This window comes from Schistocerca piceifrons, chromosome 2, assembly GCF_021461385.2.
Source record: "Schistocerca piceifrons isolate TAMUIC-IGC-003096 chromosome 2, iqSchPice1.1, whole genome shotgun sequence".
Classification (NCBI taxonomy): domain Eukaryota; kingdom Metazoa; phylum Arthropoda; class Insecta; order Orthoptera; family Acrididae; genus Schistocerca; species Schistocerca piceifrons.
Genome location: NC_060139.1, coordinates 984,430,549 through 984,448,661, shown reverse-complemented (window position 1 = coordinate 984,448,661; position 18,113 = coordinate 984,430,549).

The following is an 18,113-nucleotide window of genomic DNA, read 5'->3' as shown; positions in this document are numbered from 1 at the left end:
AGCGAAGAAACGGTTGAACGCGTGCGGGCAAGTTCCACACTTAGCCCGCGGAAGTCGACGAATAAAGCAAGCAGGGAGCTAAACGTACCACAGCCGACGGTTTGGAAAATCTTACGGAAAAGGCTAAAGCAGAAGCCTTACCGTTTACAATTGCTACAAGCCCTGACACCCGATGACAAAGTCAAACGCTTTGAATTTTCGGCGCGGTTGCAACAGCTCATGGAAGAGGATGCGTTCAGTGCGAAACTTGTTTTCAGTGATGAAGCAACATTTTTTCTTAATGGTGAAGTGAACAGACACAATGTGCGAATCTGGGCGGTACAGAATCCTCACGTATTCATGCAGCAAATTCGCAATCACCAAAAGTTAACGTGTTTTGTGCAAACTCACGGTTTAAAGTTTACGGCCCCTTTTTCTTCTGCGTAAAAAACATTACAGGACACGTGTATCTGGACATGCTGGATTGGCTCATGCCACAACTGGAGACCGACAGCGCCGACTTCATCTTTCAACAGGATGGTGCTCCACCGCATTTCCATCATGATGTTCGGCATTTCTTAAACAGGAGATTGGAAAACCGATGGATCGGTCGTGGTGGAGATCATGGTCAGCAATTCATGTCATGGCCTCCACGCTCTCCCGACTTAACCCCATGCGATTTCTTTCTGTGGGGTTATGTGAAAGATTCAGTGTTTAAACCTCCTCTACCAAGAAACGTGCCAGAACTGCGAGCTCGCATCAACGATGCTTTCGAACTCATTGATGGGGACATGCTGCGCCGAGTGTGGGAGGAACTTGATTATCGGCTTGATGTCTGCCGAAACACTAAAGGGGTACATATCGAACATTTGTGAACGCCTAAAAAAACTTTTTGAGTTTTTGTATGTGTGTGCAAAGCATTGTGAAAATATCTCAAATAATAAAGTTATTGTAGAGCTGTGAAATCGCTTCAATCATTTGTAATAACCCTGTACAAGAGCTGGAACTGTTAAAATTATAAGGTGTAAGGTAGGGGAATATGCCGCCTACGAAAAAGAAACTACTGATTCATTTCAGTTGCAATTATTTAATGCTTGTCATGATTATATAAAGGAATTGAAAAATTTATATATAATTCAAATACAAATAAGGGAACATAAAATCAGTAACCTATATTCTTATGAGATACCTGCACTATGTGATCAAAAGTATCCGGACAACCCAAAATACATACGTTTTTCATATTAGGTGCATTGTGCTGCCACCTACTGCCAGGTACTCCATATCAGCGGCCTCAGTAGTCATTAGACATCGTGAGAGAGCAGAATGGGGCGCTCCGCAGAACCTACGGAATTCGAACGCGGTCAGGTGATTGGGTGTCACTTGTGTCATACGTCTGTACGCGAGATTTACACACTCATAAACATCCCTAGGTCCACTGTTTCCCATGTGATACTGAAGTAGAAACGTGAAGGGACACATACAGCACAAAAGCCTACAGGCCGACCCCTGCTGTTGACTGACAGAAACCGCCGACCGTTGAAGAGGGCTGTAATGTGTAATACACAGGGTCTATCCAGACCATCACACAAGAATTCCAAACTGCATCAAGATCCACTGTAAGTCTATGACATTTTGTCGGAAGGTGAGAAAACTTGGATTTAATGGTCGAGCGGCTGCTCATGAAGCTGACATCACGCCGGTAAATGCCAAACGACTCCTCTCTTGCTTTAAGGAGCGCAAACATTGGATGATTGAACAGTGGAAATACGTTATGTGGAGTGACGAATCATGGTATACAGTGTGGCGATCCGATGGCAGGGTGTGGGTATGGCGAATGGCCGGCGAACGTCATCTGCCAGCGTGTGTAGTGCCAACAGGAAAATACGGAGGTGGTGGTGTTATGGTGTGGTCGTGGTTTTCATGGAGGGTGCTTGCACCCGTTGTCTTTTTGCGTGACACTATCACAGCGCAGGCCTACATTGATGTTTTAAGCACCTTCTTGCTTCCCACTGTTGAAGAGCAATTCGGGGATGGCGACTTCATCTTTCAACACGATCGAGCACCTGTTCATAAAGCACGGCCTATGGCGGAGTGGATACACGACCATAACATCCCTGTAATGGACTGGCCTGCACAGAGTCCTGACCTGAATCCTATACAACACCTTTGGAATGTTTTGGAACGCCGTTTTTGTGCCTGGCCTCACCTACCGACATCGATACCTCTCCTCAGTGCAGCACTCCGCGAAGAATGGGCTGCCATTTCCCAAGAAACTTTCCAGCACCCGGCAACATTGCCTGCGAGAGTGGAAGCTGTCATAAAGGCTAAGGGTGGGCCAACACCATACTGAATTCCAGCATTACCGATGGAGGGGGCCACAAGTTGTAAGTCATTTACAGCCAGGTGTCCGGATAATTATGATCACATAGTGTATCATACTCTCTCACGTGGGCCACAGGGAAAGTATGTGAGGTGAAAGAAACTCAAGGGCATCCCCTCTAATAATCGAGCCCACAGTGCTTGTGTATTACGGTAGTACCAAAAACAACTGCACTGATATTACATCAAAACGAATGTCAACCAAGCATGCAGAGGGAACAAATTCCACCCATTCGGCTTTTTGCGTGAGCATTCCTTTGAAAATAAACGTATGGGATGGTTAACTAATCTGTCGTCCATTCACGAATTTAGTGAAATTATGGAAGTGAAATGAATAAAATAAGTCCCGAGACTGTTGTCTCAGTATCACCAATCATTAACCAAACTAAACAATTTATTCCGCAAAGCAGCGCTTACCCACCGAAGAGTCGGTGCCACAACTGAAATAGGAGTCCACACCCATCAGAGGGTGATCTCCTCAGTTCAACGGTAGATGTACATCTACATCCACATCTACATCTATGTCCAATTTGCTACTCACACATGAGTGCCAGGCAGAAGCTTCATCGAACCAACTTCACAATAATTCTCTGTTACTCCACGTCGAAAACTAATACCTTGTGAAAGTGGGGTTGATCTGCTATTCTGTTATTCTGCGCAGCGGATTAATCTGAGATGTACCCTTTACCCTGTGGCTTCTGCAAGATGCAATTTCCACCCCCACACTACTACAGAAGTCAGACAGACGCTCCTAACGTTCTAAAGAGAAATGCCCGAAAAACTCCAGCAACAAATATCTTCTGGAGTCGTCCGCTGTAAGAAAATGACACAAAAATTCACAAAATTTCTGACGTAACTAGTGGGATACTTGGGTACTGGAGTAGCGCTAGTTAGTGTAAGAAAAACATGAAACTAACGAAAATTATTATTTATTTTGTAAAAATTCTGAGAAATCACGATGGCACTTTTAGTTATGAATTGAACAAGTTACATCCTGGTTCTTTTCGGAATGTGAAGTTACCCCTCAAGGATAGGATTCGCTAATGAAATTTCTATACAAAGTTTAAGATTGTTATTGACTTGGCAGAATGGCTGAGAGGCGCGCCTACTCAACTTGAGTAATTATCCTTTAGAATGTTGCTAGGTACGGTCGAGGCTGTCGCGTGTGAAATGCAGTGAAGTGTACTGTTGTGGAGGAAATATGGGGCTCGCAATATCTGTAGCGCACAATACTGTAAGCTGCGATGACTGCTGTCTGCGCCGCTCGCTGCTGACAAATAAGGTAACTCCCGTTCTGTCTGGATTGACCTTCGCCAATCAAACCCTCCCTACGCCTTGATGAAGTCAAGGATTCCTATTGCCCCCTAGTCTGACTATTGGCGTGGCACATCGGACAGATAACCTGTCCACCGCGATGCCACTCAAAATTCGCTCGCAGGCGTTTAACTATAACTCTGTCCGTTCACACCGCACAATAAGTGTGTCGGCCAACACAGTGAACAACACTTAATCGCAAGGACTCTATATAGAGTCGCACTTCGATTCGCTCTCGACAGAGGTGCTCTCCCAGTGAAGGTCTGAGGAGAGACTTGTTCCTCGCTCCAAGAGCGACGGCGCCTTTCCACGACAGACGTGAAGGGGTATATCTTTCGGTCTCTTCCATTACTCCAGCTCAAGGCGTCAGAAATATCGTCTGCCAATCAGCATTGATTTTCTAAAACGGGAGAATGACGTTTCGTTTAAGGCGACCAATCCGGAAATCTGTACTATCGGCATTTGGCGTTTGCTGTCTCCCTGTGAAAATCTCTGAAACTGCGTGCTATGCGTAAAGAATGCGTAGGTTGAACGCTCCCACACAATGTAGCGGAATTTGCTTTTAAGCCGACCTCGAGGTCGTTCCCCCTTTCACTCGAGCACACGCTGTCTGCTCCACGGGCGGCCGAGGTTGACTCGTGCTCTGAAGGGACTGGCCTCCGGTGTGTGGTCTGCCCCTCACGAACTAAAAGCTCCTGTGACCGTCGTGTCTGGAATGTATGTGTGTACGCCAGCCACGAGTATTTCAACCCCGGTGCGCACTTTGCATATCGTTTACATGAATTCATACAACATTGACTTTATCTTATCGAGTTCGCGTTAGAATGAAGCGTCTTGATGTGAGGAATATGATTGTGAGGGCGGAATATGTAAGCAATGAAGGTCAGGAGACCACGATGTCTTACAACCTATACCTCCTCCTTATTTTATTACGATGATCGTTTCTCCCTATGCAGGTCGTCGTCAGCAAAATGTTTTCGTATCCGGAGGAAAAAGTTCATGATTTAAATTTTGTGTGAAGATCGCACCATACCGAGAAACGCCTTTGTTTTAATGATGTCCACCCCAAATCCCGTGCATCTCGATGATACAAAACGTGCTGCCTTCTTTAAACTTTCTTGCCGCCCAGCAGTACTCCAAAAGATGACGGAAAGACGTTATTTAACAACCACTCAAGTCTGCACATCAAAATCAGATATTCCTTTATGCTAATTGAAAGAATATACACTGAAGAACCAAAGAAACTGGTACACCTGTCTAAAATCGTGTAGAGACCCCGCGAGCAAGGGGAAGTGCCGCAACACGATGTGGGATGGGCTCCACTAATGTCTGAAGTACTGCTGGAGGGAACTGACACCATGAATCCGACAGGGCTCTCCATAAATCCTCAACAGTACGAGGAGGTGGAGATCTCTTCTGAACAACACGTTGCAAACCATAAAAATTGTTCAATTGGCTCCGAGCACTGTGGCACTTAATTCTGAGGTCATCGGTCCCCTAGAACCTAGAACTACTTAAACCTAACTAACCTAAGGACATCACACACATCCATGCCCGGGGCAGGACTCGAACCTGCGACCGTAGCGGTCGCTCGGTTCCAGACTGTAGCGCCTAGAACCGCTCGGCCACCCCGACCGGCACAAACCATCCCAGATATGCTCAATAATGATCATATCTGGGGAGTCTGGTGGCCAACGGAAGTGTTTACACTCAGAAGAGTGTTCTTGGAGCCGCTCTAGAGCAATTCTGGACGTGTGGGGTGTCCCATTGTCCTGCTACAATTGCTCAAGCCCGTCGGATGTACAATGGACATGAACGGATGCAGGTGATCAGACACGATGCTTAAGTACGTGTTACCCGTATGAGTCGTATCTATACATATTATGATTCCCATATCACTCCAACTGCAAACGCTCCACGCCATTACAGGGCCTTCACCAGCTTGAACAGACCCTGCTCACATGCAGGGTCCATGCAATCATGAGACTGTCTCCATAAGCATACACGTCCATCCACTCGATACAATTTGAAACGAGACTCGTCCGACCAAGCAACATGTTTCCAGTCATTAACAGTCCAATGTCGGTGTTGACGGGCCCAGACGAAGAGTAAAGGTTTGTGTCGCGGAATCATCAAGGGTACGCGAGTGGGCCTTCGGTTCCGAAAGCCCATATCGATGATGTTTCGTTGAATGGTTCGCACGATGACACTTGATGATGATCAAGCATTGAAATCTGCAGCAATTTGCTGGATAATTGCACTTATGTCACAGTGAACAATTCTCTTCAATCCCGTTCTTGCAGGATTTTTTTCCGGCCTCAGTGATATCGGAGATTTTATGTTTTACCGGATTCTGATGTTCACGGTACACTCGTGAAATGGTCGCACGGGAAAATCCCCAATTCATCGCTACCTCGGAGATGCTGTGTCCCATGGCTCGTGCGCTGACTGTAACACCACATTAAAATTCATTTGAACCTTGATAGACAGCCGTTGTAGCAGCAGTAGCGTATCTGACAATTGCGCCAGATACTTGTTGTGTCATATAGGCGTTGCCGACCGCAGTGCCGTATTCTGCCTGTTTACCTATCTCTGTATTTTAAGCTTAGGGCCTGTTGACCATAGCTGTTAAGGCCCATAAGATTTCAAGCACATTTGAACATTGGAATACCAGTCCGTTTGGGGCTTCAGCGTAGAAAAAGCAACACAAGACTTAACTGTCACAATGCTGTTAAATGGTCCAAATATAAATGGAAACCTATACGTAATAAAATATCAGCCACCCACCCACCCACCCACCCACACACATACACACACACATATATATATATATATATATATGTCCGCCCTTGTAGTCTCGCGGTAGCGTTCTCGCTTCCCGAGCACGGGGTCCCGGGTTCGATTCCCGGCGGGGAATCGAGATGACTGGGTGTTGTTGTGTCGTCTTCATCATCATCATTCATCCCCATTACGGTCGGAGGAAGGCAACGGCAAACCAACTCCATTAGGACCTTGCCTAGTAAGGCGGTGCGGGTCTCCCGCATCGTTCCCCTACGCTCTGTAAAGAAGCATGGGACCTCATTTCATTTTTTTCATATATATATATATACACTCCTGGAAATGGAAAAAAGAACACATTGACACCGGTGTGTCAGACCCACCATACTTGCTCCGGACACTGCGAGAGGGCTGTACAAGCAATGATCACACGCACGGCACAGCGGACACACCAGGAACCGCGGTGTTGGCCGTCGAATGGCGCTAGCTGCGCAGCATTTGTGCACCGCCGCCGTCAGTGTCAGCCAGTTTGCCGTGGCATACGGAGCTCCATCGCAGTCTTTAACACTGGTAGCATGCCGCGACAGTGTGGACGTGAACCGTATGTGCAGTTGACGGACTTTGAGCGAGGGCGTATAGTGGGCATGCGGGAGGCCGGGTGGACGTACCGCCGAATTGCTCTACACGTGGTGCGTGAGGTCTCCACAGTACATCGATGTTGTCGCCAGTAGTCGGCGGAAGGTGCACGTGCCCGTCGACCTGGGACCGGACCGCAGCGACGCACGGATGCACGCCAAGACCGTAGGATCCTACGCAGTGCCGTAGGGGACCGCACCGCCACTTCCCAGCAAATTAGGGACACTGTTGCTCCTGGGGTATCGGCGAGGACCATTCGCAACCGTCTCCATGAAGCTGGGCTACGGTCCCGCACACCGTTAGGCCGTCTTCCGCTCACGCCCCAACATCCTGCAGCCCGCCTCCAGTGGTGTCGCGACAGGCGTGAATGGAGGGACGAATGGAGACGTGTCGTCTTCAGCGATGAGAGTCGCTTCTGCCTTGGTGCCAATGATGGTCGTATGCGTGTTTGGCGCCGTGCAGGTGAGCGCCACAATCAGGACTGCATACGACCGAGGCACACAGGGCCAACACCCGGCATCATGGTGTGGGGAGCGATCTCCTACACTGGCCGTACACCACTGGTGATCGTCGAGGGGACACTGAATAGTGCACGGTACATCCAAACCGTCATCGAACCCATCGTTCTACCATTGCTAGACCGGCAAGGGAACTTGCTGTTCCAACAGGACAATGCACGTCCGCATGTATCCCGTGCCACCCAATGTGCTCTAGAAGGTGTAAGTCAACTACCCTGGCCAGCAAGATCTCCGGATCTGTCCCCCATTGAGCATGTTTGGGACTGGATGAAGCGTCGTCTCACGCGGTCTGCACGTCCAGCACGAACGCTGGTCCAACTGAGGCGCCAGGTGGAAATGGCATGGCAAGCCGTTCCACAGGACTACATCCAGCATCTCTACGATCGTCTCCATGGGAGAATAGCAGCCTGCATTGCTGCGAAAGGTAGATATACACTGTACTAGTGCCGACATTGTGCATGCTCTGTTGCCTGTGTCTATGTGCCTGTGGTTCTGTCAGTGTGATCATGTGATGTATCTGACCCCAGGAATGTGTCAATAAAGTTTCCCCTTCCTGGGACAATGAATTCACGGTGTTCTTATTTCAATTTCCAGGAGTGTATATAACTTAGAAAAATTATGCAAGACTGTGCTTAAACTGACACACAATATTTTTAGCGCAACGCAATCTGACTTTCAAAAATCCCTGCAAAAGAATGGCCCTGACTAACATTATCCTATACCTTTCACAAATCACTTATCTCACAAAAATCTTGGTTACTCAAACTAGTGCAATACAGCGAGCGCCACTACTGCCAGCTAAATAAAAGATTCAAACTACGGAAGGCACTAACTACTGATAGGGATAGTTGGCAAATGAAAGATTTTAATAGAGAACAAACAATGTATTTGCCTCAATATTATCAAAAGTCATAATATATATAGCAGTTCATGACATCCAGTCTTACAAATTTCAAAACTCCGCCATTTCTTTCCCCACATGCACCACTGCTGGCGGTTCACCTCCAACTGTGCAACGCTACGCGCTATTAACAGCCTACTTACATAGCCCCCATGCTCCCCACAAAAAATTTTACAAATTGTTTTGGGCACTGGCCAATAATGATTTGATAAAATTTTTCATAATTACAATAACAAAGATATCAAATGCACACACTTATTGATACAATGTTGGTCAAAAGCTAAAATTTTCTCACAGTCCGTGAAGACAGTCCTGATCATTCATCGCAGTAAAAGTGAAGTGTTTTTCTCAAAGACTGAGCAGTAAAAGAAAATGCACACGGAAGTAGTGGATTTCCATGCGGTCTTGAAGAAGTAGTGTTGTCCTTCCAACGGAAAGATAGTGCTGGCTCTCGACATGCAGACAGGTAATGGGTCACAACAGAGCAAACCCCCAGCAGAGTCATTCGAAGTTTTGAAGAATATTGGTAGGTAGGTCATCACAGAGCAGACCCACTGTAGTCCTGGTAGAGATTACGGTATTGGTGGACCACCAGAGCTGCAGACCCACTGCAGTCCTTGTAGAAATAATGGTATTGGTGAGTCATCAAAGGTGTAGACCCACTGTAGTCCTTGTAGAGATGGCCAGCAGCCATCTGCTGCGACTGTGCAGGTGCACAATCACCATCGAAGAGTCTTGCAGATAATATGGCAAGTCCATAAACCACCACTTGTCCACTCATAAAAATTTGTTTGAATTGTCCTTAGAACCAGCAATGCTGTTATCCAGTCCCTTGCTGAATTATTAACACACGTCCAAACACTATCAGTCCCTACTTCTCACATATTGTCCATATACTATGACCAACAGAAATGTGTGCAGTGAAATGCAACTTACAAGTTACTTCATTTGATGAACTGGTGTCAATTACAATTTTATAACATAAGAATACAATAAAAAAGGTACAAAATACATCATTAAAGAACATAACAATACAGATAACATTTGTAGTAATACGAGGTTTACAAAAGAATCGAAATAACATATACATCAGTGTTACAGGAATTATGACATAAGTACATACATAAAAGGTCAGAATAACTTTCGAAACATCAACTTCACACATGAGCATTAAAACAAAACAGAACAAATAATGTCTAAACATCTTTACAAAGTAAATGACATAGTATTAGAAAACAACATAACAACATCAGCTAAACACATAAAGATAGGAAAAACACAAATATACATAGTGTAATAACACAAAAATACAGGGCAGGGTTTGTTTTCAGTATGACATTTGGTACTGCAGTCCAACCAAAAACTTCATTTCGTAGATCTTTCCTCTTATTTCAACATTTGTCTCCACCAAAAAAATCCTATCCAAGCATGCTTTCCATATTTATATGTTCACATATTTCTTACCTCATCATTTATTTCCAAGATAATCTTACCTAAACCTGTTGTCCCTAAACCCTACTTTTTTGTTCACATCCTCTTTCAAAATACTTTTTTGGCCAAACCATTTTATTATAGCTTCACAATGCATTTCTTCCAATTCATCACAACTCGTTCTCTTATATAGCTTACCCTATCTTTAGCTAACTTAAATCTACTGAGCTCAGATGCTAAACTAAGGGACGAGACAATGCAGCAGCACAAAACGATTAACACAAACAGCAATGACAAAAAAATGCCAATTTGCAAAGCAAGCAGCAGTAAATCTAAATTAACAGATAAAATGCAACATTACAACTAATATGAGCCAATGTGCAGCAACAAGAAAAATAAATCAGTAGTAAAACTGGCTTAACAGAGTAATACAAAGTTAAATTTAGTAGTACTATGCCTGGCACACAGCAGCATCAAATGCAATAACTTAAACCTAAACATGACATAGCTCAAGCAGTAAAAATATTACAGTAAAAATGGCCATGTTTAATACCTATGTCACACCTTAACACTAGAGTGATGCATCACTGTAACTTCCTCTAGCAGACAAGTTACCAAGTCACTGACAAAAATTATGTATGCAATTCCTGTGAAGTGGAAATGTCTTTTTGTGCTCCCTCATTTTTTTGGAGTACATCCATCATAAAGTTATTTTTTACTGGATCTGTAGGCATAAAATATTTATATTAGTACATCTATAAAATTTTATTTTAACCAATGCTGCAGTGCAGCTAGGAACTAGATATTAAACAAAATAGGCAAAGCAAGGTGTGAAACGTCATTCACTAGCCACATGGCATTTCATAATGCAGTAAACAATCTTTCAACTAGCAAGACAATAGACATGAAATGTTTCTCATCATTTCATTTCAGTAAATGTCATAAATTAAGAACTCTACAGCGTAATCATGTTTTCAAGTTTGAGGGTGTCATATTTACGATGCTTTCTACAAAGGAATGTCAATAGCGAGGATAACGGCCTCCCTTTTTTTTTCTTCTTCCCCACCTGTGCCTCTGAAAGGCACACACTAATGGCTTTTTTCCAGGCATCTGTCGCGCAGCTGGGTGCCCACGACGCATTACGTGAAGGTGGTCACTTAACTTTCTTACCGATATATTTAAGACAGCAGTTTCTGCTACAGTGACAGTCTCATATAAAAATATTTCACAGGTCAAGAATTTGCGTTACAAATCTGTAGAAACAAAATCCTATTGATATAACAGTGTCCAAAAAATTTTCGTCGGCATTGTAATACATTCACGCATTTACATACATTTCATAACTCTTAAAGTACGATTCTTGGTTTTCAACACCCTTTTTCACAAACCATAGTCCCTAACCACTACTCATTATTCCTTACCTTATTCGTCGACACTTCTTCAATATTTCATCATAACAGACATGTAGCATAATCAAATAACTCATATAGCATCAGCTTATTGATCATAAACATACCACAACAGCATAATACACATAGTCATCGTAATAATAATATAATAACAGATCAATCACATCTCAGAATCGTTGCAGCTTCTTTCAATAATTTCAAAACCTAAAAAAAATTCTCTGCTCATGTCAAAAGTGTCATCTGCCTCAAACGTACTTTAAAAATCATGATCCCATACCAAATATATCATTCAAAGCGCTCATAATATCACAATGGGTCCGAAAAAATATGAACAGTTCACAAAGTACAGACAAAATACAATTTCGTAAGTGTGAAGTTATCCAACGGTGTAATTACGTCAACATCTGTCACTGCCATAGTAAAAAAGTTTGTCTCTCTTAGTTAAATGATCAGATAGCTGTGTAATTCTGTGTAAGAGAAATATGGTACCGATGTGTAAAGTTATATAAGCAAATACCATATTAGCTAGGGCTCCTTGTGCTTGCCACACACATGGTACACAAAGTAAGGGTGTACCCCCCTGAGGATTAATGTACTTATACCCTCAGGTGTTACAGATTACAGCAATGGAATTAAATGTATCAGGGAAAACCTATGTGTCATTGTAATTAAAAAATCTTTAAAAATAAATGTTTTAAGAACAAAATTAATCACTCAAATATGTGTACTGTAGCGCTGAATTGTGCATCTTGTTGTAACATAATCTCTGTCATTACTCAAGGGTAAAAAATGTGCCAAGTGTCGTAAATATCGTCGTCCATAAGCAAAGTTCTGTGGAAGTCAATGTACTTACCTCATGATAAACAAAAGTGAAATGCTTTACATATAGATATCTTACTTATTACGCTTATTGCTATGATGAACAAAGTACTGCGCTGTAACGTATTGTTGTGCTACAGAAAAGGCTGTCTCATTGTAGCTATACCACAAATGTTACTAATAAAACGTGTTTTACTTTCCAGAATAATACAGAAAAACTGTGCGGATATAAAACAGAAACACTGCAAAAGCAACACTGTAAATTGTCACTCATTAGTAGCGTCGTGATACAATCGTGTAGCTGTCAAAGAAACCAAATACTAAGTCATCTTTAATCTCTCAGAAAGTACTTCAAATAAAGAATGTCTATTCAACTAAACCAAAATGTTGCATTAGAATCTCATTAACAGTATATGTTCTAAGGATGTAAGCCGTATATTCGTTACGTAATCGTGCAACTAACAAGCAAGAATATACACACACAATAACACTGTGTCGTCTGTTCACTATAACAATGCACTCGTAAATACTGTCTAACTATGTTCCCTATGTTCTAGATTGGATAGTTAACTTTAAAACATAGTGGCATGTTAACAGTTTCTAAGTCTGACGAAGTGTACTAGTAACGTGCAGTGAAAAGTTTTATGGCAAAGACAAAGTTAAAAAGCAGATTATCTTTCAATAAATGGTTTTAGATTTGAAATGTGGTGTAACCCTTTGCTCTTCCTAGTGTGCAGAGTTTCAACTTTAACGCAATTATCATGTGGTATATGTCGGTAAGGAATACTGGAATTTTCCTCAAGGTTAGCGCCTATGTTATTTTTTCCTGAGCCAGCAGGCGCACGTGGCTGCCTGCGGTACGAGTCATTGTCTGTTTCTTTGTTGGCGCGCATCGTTACTGGGATTAGGAGACCTAACTTCTACAAATTCACCTTGTCGAGAGGGCCCTGCTCTGTTTGAATCCCGCCAGTTCTGATGCAATTCAGGTCTGTCGTTACGATTATATCGTCTGTCGTCATGTCGGTAGATTCCATAGTTTCTTTCTTGCCGGTCACGTGGTGGGGAATTTCTTCCTGAATTGTAACTGCACGCTGAACTGTTGCATCTGAAGTTATTCTGTCTCCCTTGATAATAGTTGTTTTTGTTCCAATATTGTCTGTTTCTGTGGTTATCTCTGTCATATTCATTACTACAGAAGTGTGATCATTCTCTGTAACGATTATTCTGCCAATGGTTGTCATACGGGTGATATCTGTTTTGGTCACGATTTACGTTGTAAGAATAGCCTTATCGTGTCCAGTTATTATTTCTGTCATCGCAGAATTGTGACAGATGTGACCTGTAATTGTTGTGCTCCTGTTTTCGCGTTCCGCGATTGTCAGTGTCAATTTCCAGTTGTTGTAACAGTCCCTGAAAAGCTTCAATGTCGTCTTTGCAACGTCCTGCCAAAATAATATGTCGTAAATGTTCAGGTAATTTGATTAAGCAAATGTGGATGAGTTCTGAGGGGCTGTATGGGTTTGAAATATACTGATTCTTATGCAACATGTCTTCAAAATATTTCATAAGACTGGAAAATTCAGATTGTTCGAAACGTTTCATCATTATGATGCTATGTTTTACTCGGTCTTGTGTAGCTTGAGACCAATACGCTGAGAGGAAGACATGATAAAATTCTCCTTCACTGTGACAATCGTGAACGACCGATCGCATTCTTACAGCTGGTTCATTCTCCAAGTAGCCACACATAAATTCTAATCTGTGCTCTAACGACCAGTTGGGAGGAAAATAATGAGAGAATTGATGGAGCCACGCTTGTGGATGAATGTCGTTGCCAGAATTCTTAAATGTTTTAAATTTACGAGTAGTAATGAACAGCTTATAGTCATAATCATCATGTCGGCGAGTCGCATATCGGTCATTGTTACGGCGTTTCGGCGGTTCCATTTCAAAATTCGGTGCACCTTGCCAATTTCTTTCATAATTTCCGAAATGCGCTGTGTTATTATTTCGTCGCTGTTCCGTATTTCTATGTCCCTCTTCCCGTATTGGGGCGTGAGTGTCCTCTGAAATATGTAATTCTTGTACTGCCGGTGTCAGCTGATTTTGTACTTCACGGATTTCTCTTTGGTGTTGCGTATTAATTTTATTCTGATTTTGTTTGAATTTTCTAATTTGTTTGCACTCTTCTGTGTCATTAAAGACTGCCGGTTTTGGGTCATTCAGAGTATCATCTACCTTTGTAGATAAATTATTCAGCTGATCCGAAAGTTCAACTACTTTCTCTGACAATGAACTAATTTCCTCCATGTGTCTTTCTGAATTTCAGAGTATCTACTGTGTCCTTTAAGTGTTCTTGAGTTTTTGCAAGTTGCGTAACCGAATCGGTAGATGCAACTGAGTCAATTTTAGCTTGCAAGGTCTCATGATTTTCATGAACAATAGTTTGCAGTTCCTTTATGGGTGCTTCGTGATTCTGTAATGCATTTTCATGCCGCAAAAAAATAGGTTGGAAATGCTCACAAATTTGTGTTTTTGCGTCATTACAGACCTTTTGACATTTCGATTCAATGTTACGTAACTCAGTAGTTAAATCTTCACTTGTTTGTTCAAGCGAGGTGTCTAACTTCCGAAGATTTTGTTCCATTGTGTCTAACTTTTGAAGCTTTTGCTGTGTTTGTCTCTGATTTTGTTCCATTGTGTCTAACCGTTGCTGTGTTTGTCTCTGATTTTGTTTCATTTGTTGCATTAATTGCAATAATAATGTATTAGTGTCTGGAATCTGTTCCTCTATGCTTTTTGGCAGTGCATTTGCACCGGCAACATTCACATTTTGACAAGCAGAAAATGTGTCTTGACTTATTTGAGGAAACGGTGAGGACCCAAAACCTGAATCTGCAGTATTTGCAAGATTGTGTCCTTTCATTTCGGATTCCTGAGGCGAGCTGTTGCTGACCGATCGATCGAAAATGCTTGACTGTTCACTAATTGTTTCACTGCCTACACCATTATTTGCAGCCCACTCCATTTCCCTATGCACAATTACTAAATTACTACTTTGAACATTAGTTAATTCATTACTCGGTGGCACTAACACACTGCTTTCGTCTTCACTGTCATTTCTCAGTTTACTTTGGAGCCTAGTATTACGTTTTTCACACGCCATTATTGTCACAATATTTCACACGACAACACAGAAAAGCACAATTTGAAGAGCAAAATAAGAAAACACATTAACATAGCACTGAAAATAATATCTAGTTAATTGCAAGTACATCTGCAAAATACTTGGTGCAAATCTACATGCATGCCACAACTGTTTTACTGTACAAGAATGAAAAACTACAACTACAAAGGAGATTCTCTCTACAATTATGCACTAGCAATAAACAAAACTACACTAATTACACAAACTACAAGAAAAAAATCAGAAGAGTCCAGTGAGGTATCCTGGCAGGGTCGCCATATGAAACGTCCCCTTGGAAAAATTATACAAGACTGTGCTTTAACTGACACACAATATTTTTAGCGCAACGCAATCTGACTTTCAAAAAACCCTACAAAAGAATGGCTCTGATAACATTATCCTATACCTTTCACAAATCACTTATCTTACAAAAATCTTGGTTACTCAAACTACTGCAATACAGCGAGCGCCACTACTGCCAGCTAAATAAAAGATTCAAACTACGGGAGGCACTAACTACTGATAGGGATAGTTAGCGAATGAAAGATGTTAATAGAGAACAAACAATGTATTTACCTTAATATCATCAAAAGTCATAATATATATAGCAGTTCATGACATCCAGTCTTACAAATTTCAAAACTCCGCCATTTCTTTCCCCACATCCACCACTGCTTCAGGCTCACCTCCAACTGCTCAACGCTATGCGCTGTTAACAGCCAACTGCCCAATGCTACAATGGCAGACAACAATGCAAACTAGCCACAGACTGCACACAGCACAGCCAGTCATTTTTCATACAGAGCGCTACGTGGCATTACCAATAAGAAAACCTAAACAGCCTACTTACACACACACACACACACACACACATATATATATATATATATATATATATATATATATATATATATATATATATATATAAAAGCAACATCGTATTAGGCATCATTAGTGACAGATAGTAAAATCGTCACTGGAAATGGGGTACGAAGCACAGAACAATGCAAGCAGCTATGAACAAAGACTGCAAAAAAATTTGATACATAGTATTATACAGGGTGGTCAATTGATAGTGACCGGGCCAAGTATCTCATGGAATAAGCATCAAACGAAAAAACTACAAAGAACGAAACTCGTCTAGCTTGAAGGGGGAAACCAGATGGCGCTATGGTTGGCCCGCTAGATGGCGCTGCCATAGTTCAAACGGATATCAACTGCGTTTTTTTAAAAATACGAACCCCCATTTATATTACATATTCGTGTAGTACGTAGAGAAATATTAATCTTTTAGTTCGACAACTTTTTTCGCTTTGTGATAGATGGCGCTGTAATAGTCACAAACGTACAAGTCGGCCAGTGCGGACGGTATTTGCTTCTTGATACACTACCGGTGATAAAACGGACCGTTTACCAATTGTGGAAAATGGCGATATTGTGTTGATGTATGGCTATTGTGATCAAAATGCCCAACGTGCGTGTTCTATGTATGCTGCTCGGTATCCTGGACGACATCATCTAAGTGTCCGGACCGTTCACCAGATAGTTCCGTTATTTAAGGGAACAGGAAGTGTGAAACGTCAACTACGACCTGCAACAAGTGATGATGCCCAAGTAAGTGTTTTAGCTGCTGTCGCGGCTAATCCGCACATCAGTAACAGACAAATTGTGCGAGAATCGGGAATCTCAAAAACGTCGGTATTGAGAATGCTACATCACCATCGATTGCACCTGTACCATATTTCTATGCACTACGTACTGCATGGCGACGAATTTGAACGTCGTGTATTGTTCTGCCACTGGGCACAAGAAAAATTACGGGTCGATGACAGATTTTATGCACACGTTGTATTTAGCGACGAAGCATCATTCATCAACAGCGGTAACGTAAACCGGCATAATATGCACTATCCGGCAACGGAGAATCCACGATGGCTGAGACAAGTGGAACATCGGCGACCTTGGCGGGTTAATGTATGGTGCTGCATTATGGGAGGCAGGATAATTGGCCCCCTTTTTATCGATGGCAATCTAAATGGTACAATGTATGCTGATTTCCTACGTAATATTCTAACGATGTTACTACAAGATGTTTCACTGCATGACAGAATGGCGATGTACTTCCAACATGATGGATGTCCGGCACATAGCTCGCGTGCGGTTGAAGCGGTATTGAATAGCATATTTCATGACGGGTGGATTGGTCATCGAAGCACCATACCATGGCCCGCACGTTCAGCGGATCTAACGTCCCCGGATTTCTTTCTGTGGGGAAACGCCGGCCAGGGTGGCCAAGCGGTTAAAGGCGCTACAGTCTGGAACCGCGGGTCCGCTACGGTCGCAGGTTCGAATCCTGCCTCAGGCATGGATGTGTGTGATGTCCTTAGGTTAGTTAGGTTTAAGTAGTTCTAAGTTCTAGGGGACTGATGACCTCAGAAGTTAAGTCCCATAGTGCTCAGAGCCGTTGTTTTGTGGGGAAAGTTGAAGGATATTTGCTATCGTGATCCACCGACAACGCCTGACAACATGCGTCAGCGCATTGTCAATGCATGTGCGAACATTACAGATGGCGAACTACTCGCTGTTCAGAGGAAAGTCGTTACACGTATTGCCAAATGCATTGAGGTTGACGGACATCATTTTGAGCTTTTATTGCATTAATGTGGTATTTACAGGTAATCACGCTGTAACAGCATGCGTTCTCAGAAATGATAAGTTCACAAAGGTACATGTATCACATTGGAACAACCGAAATAAAA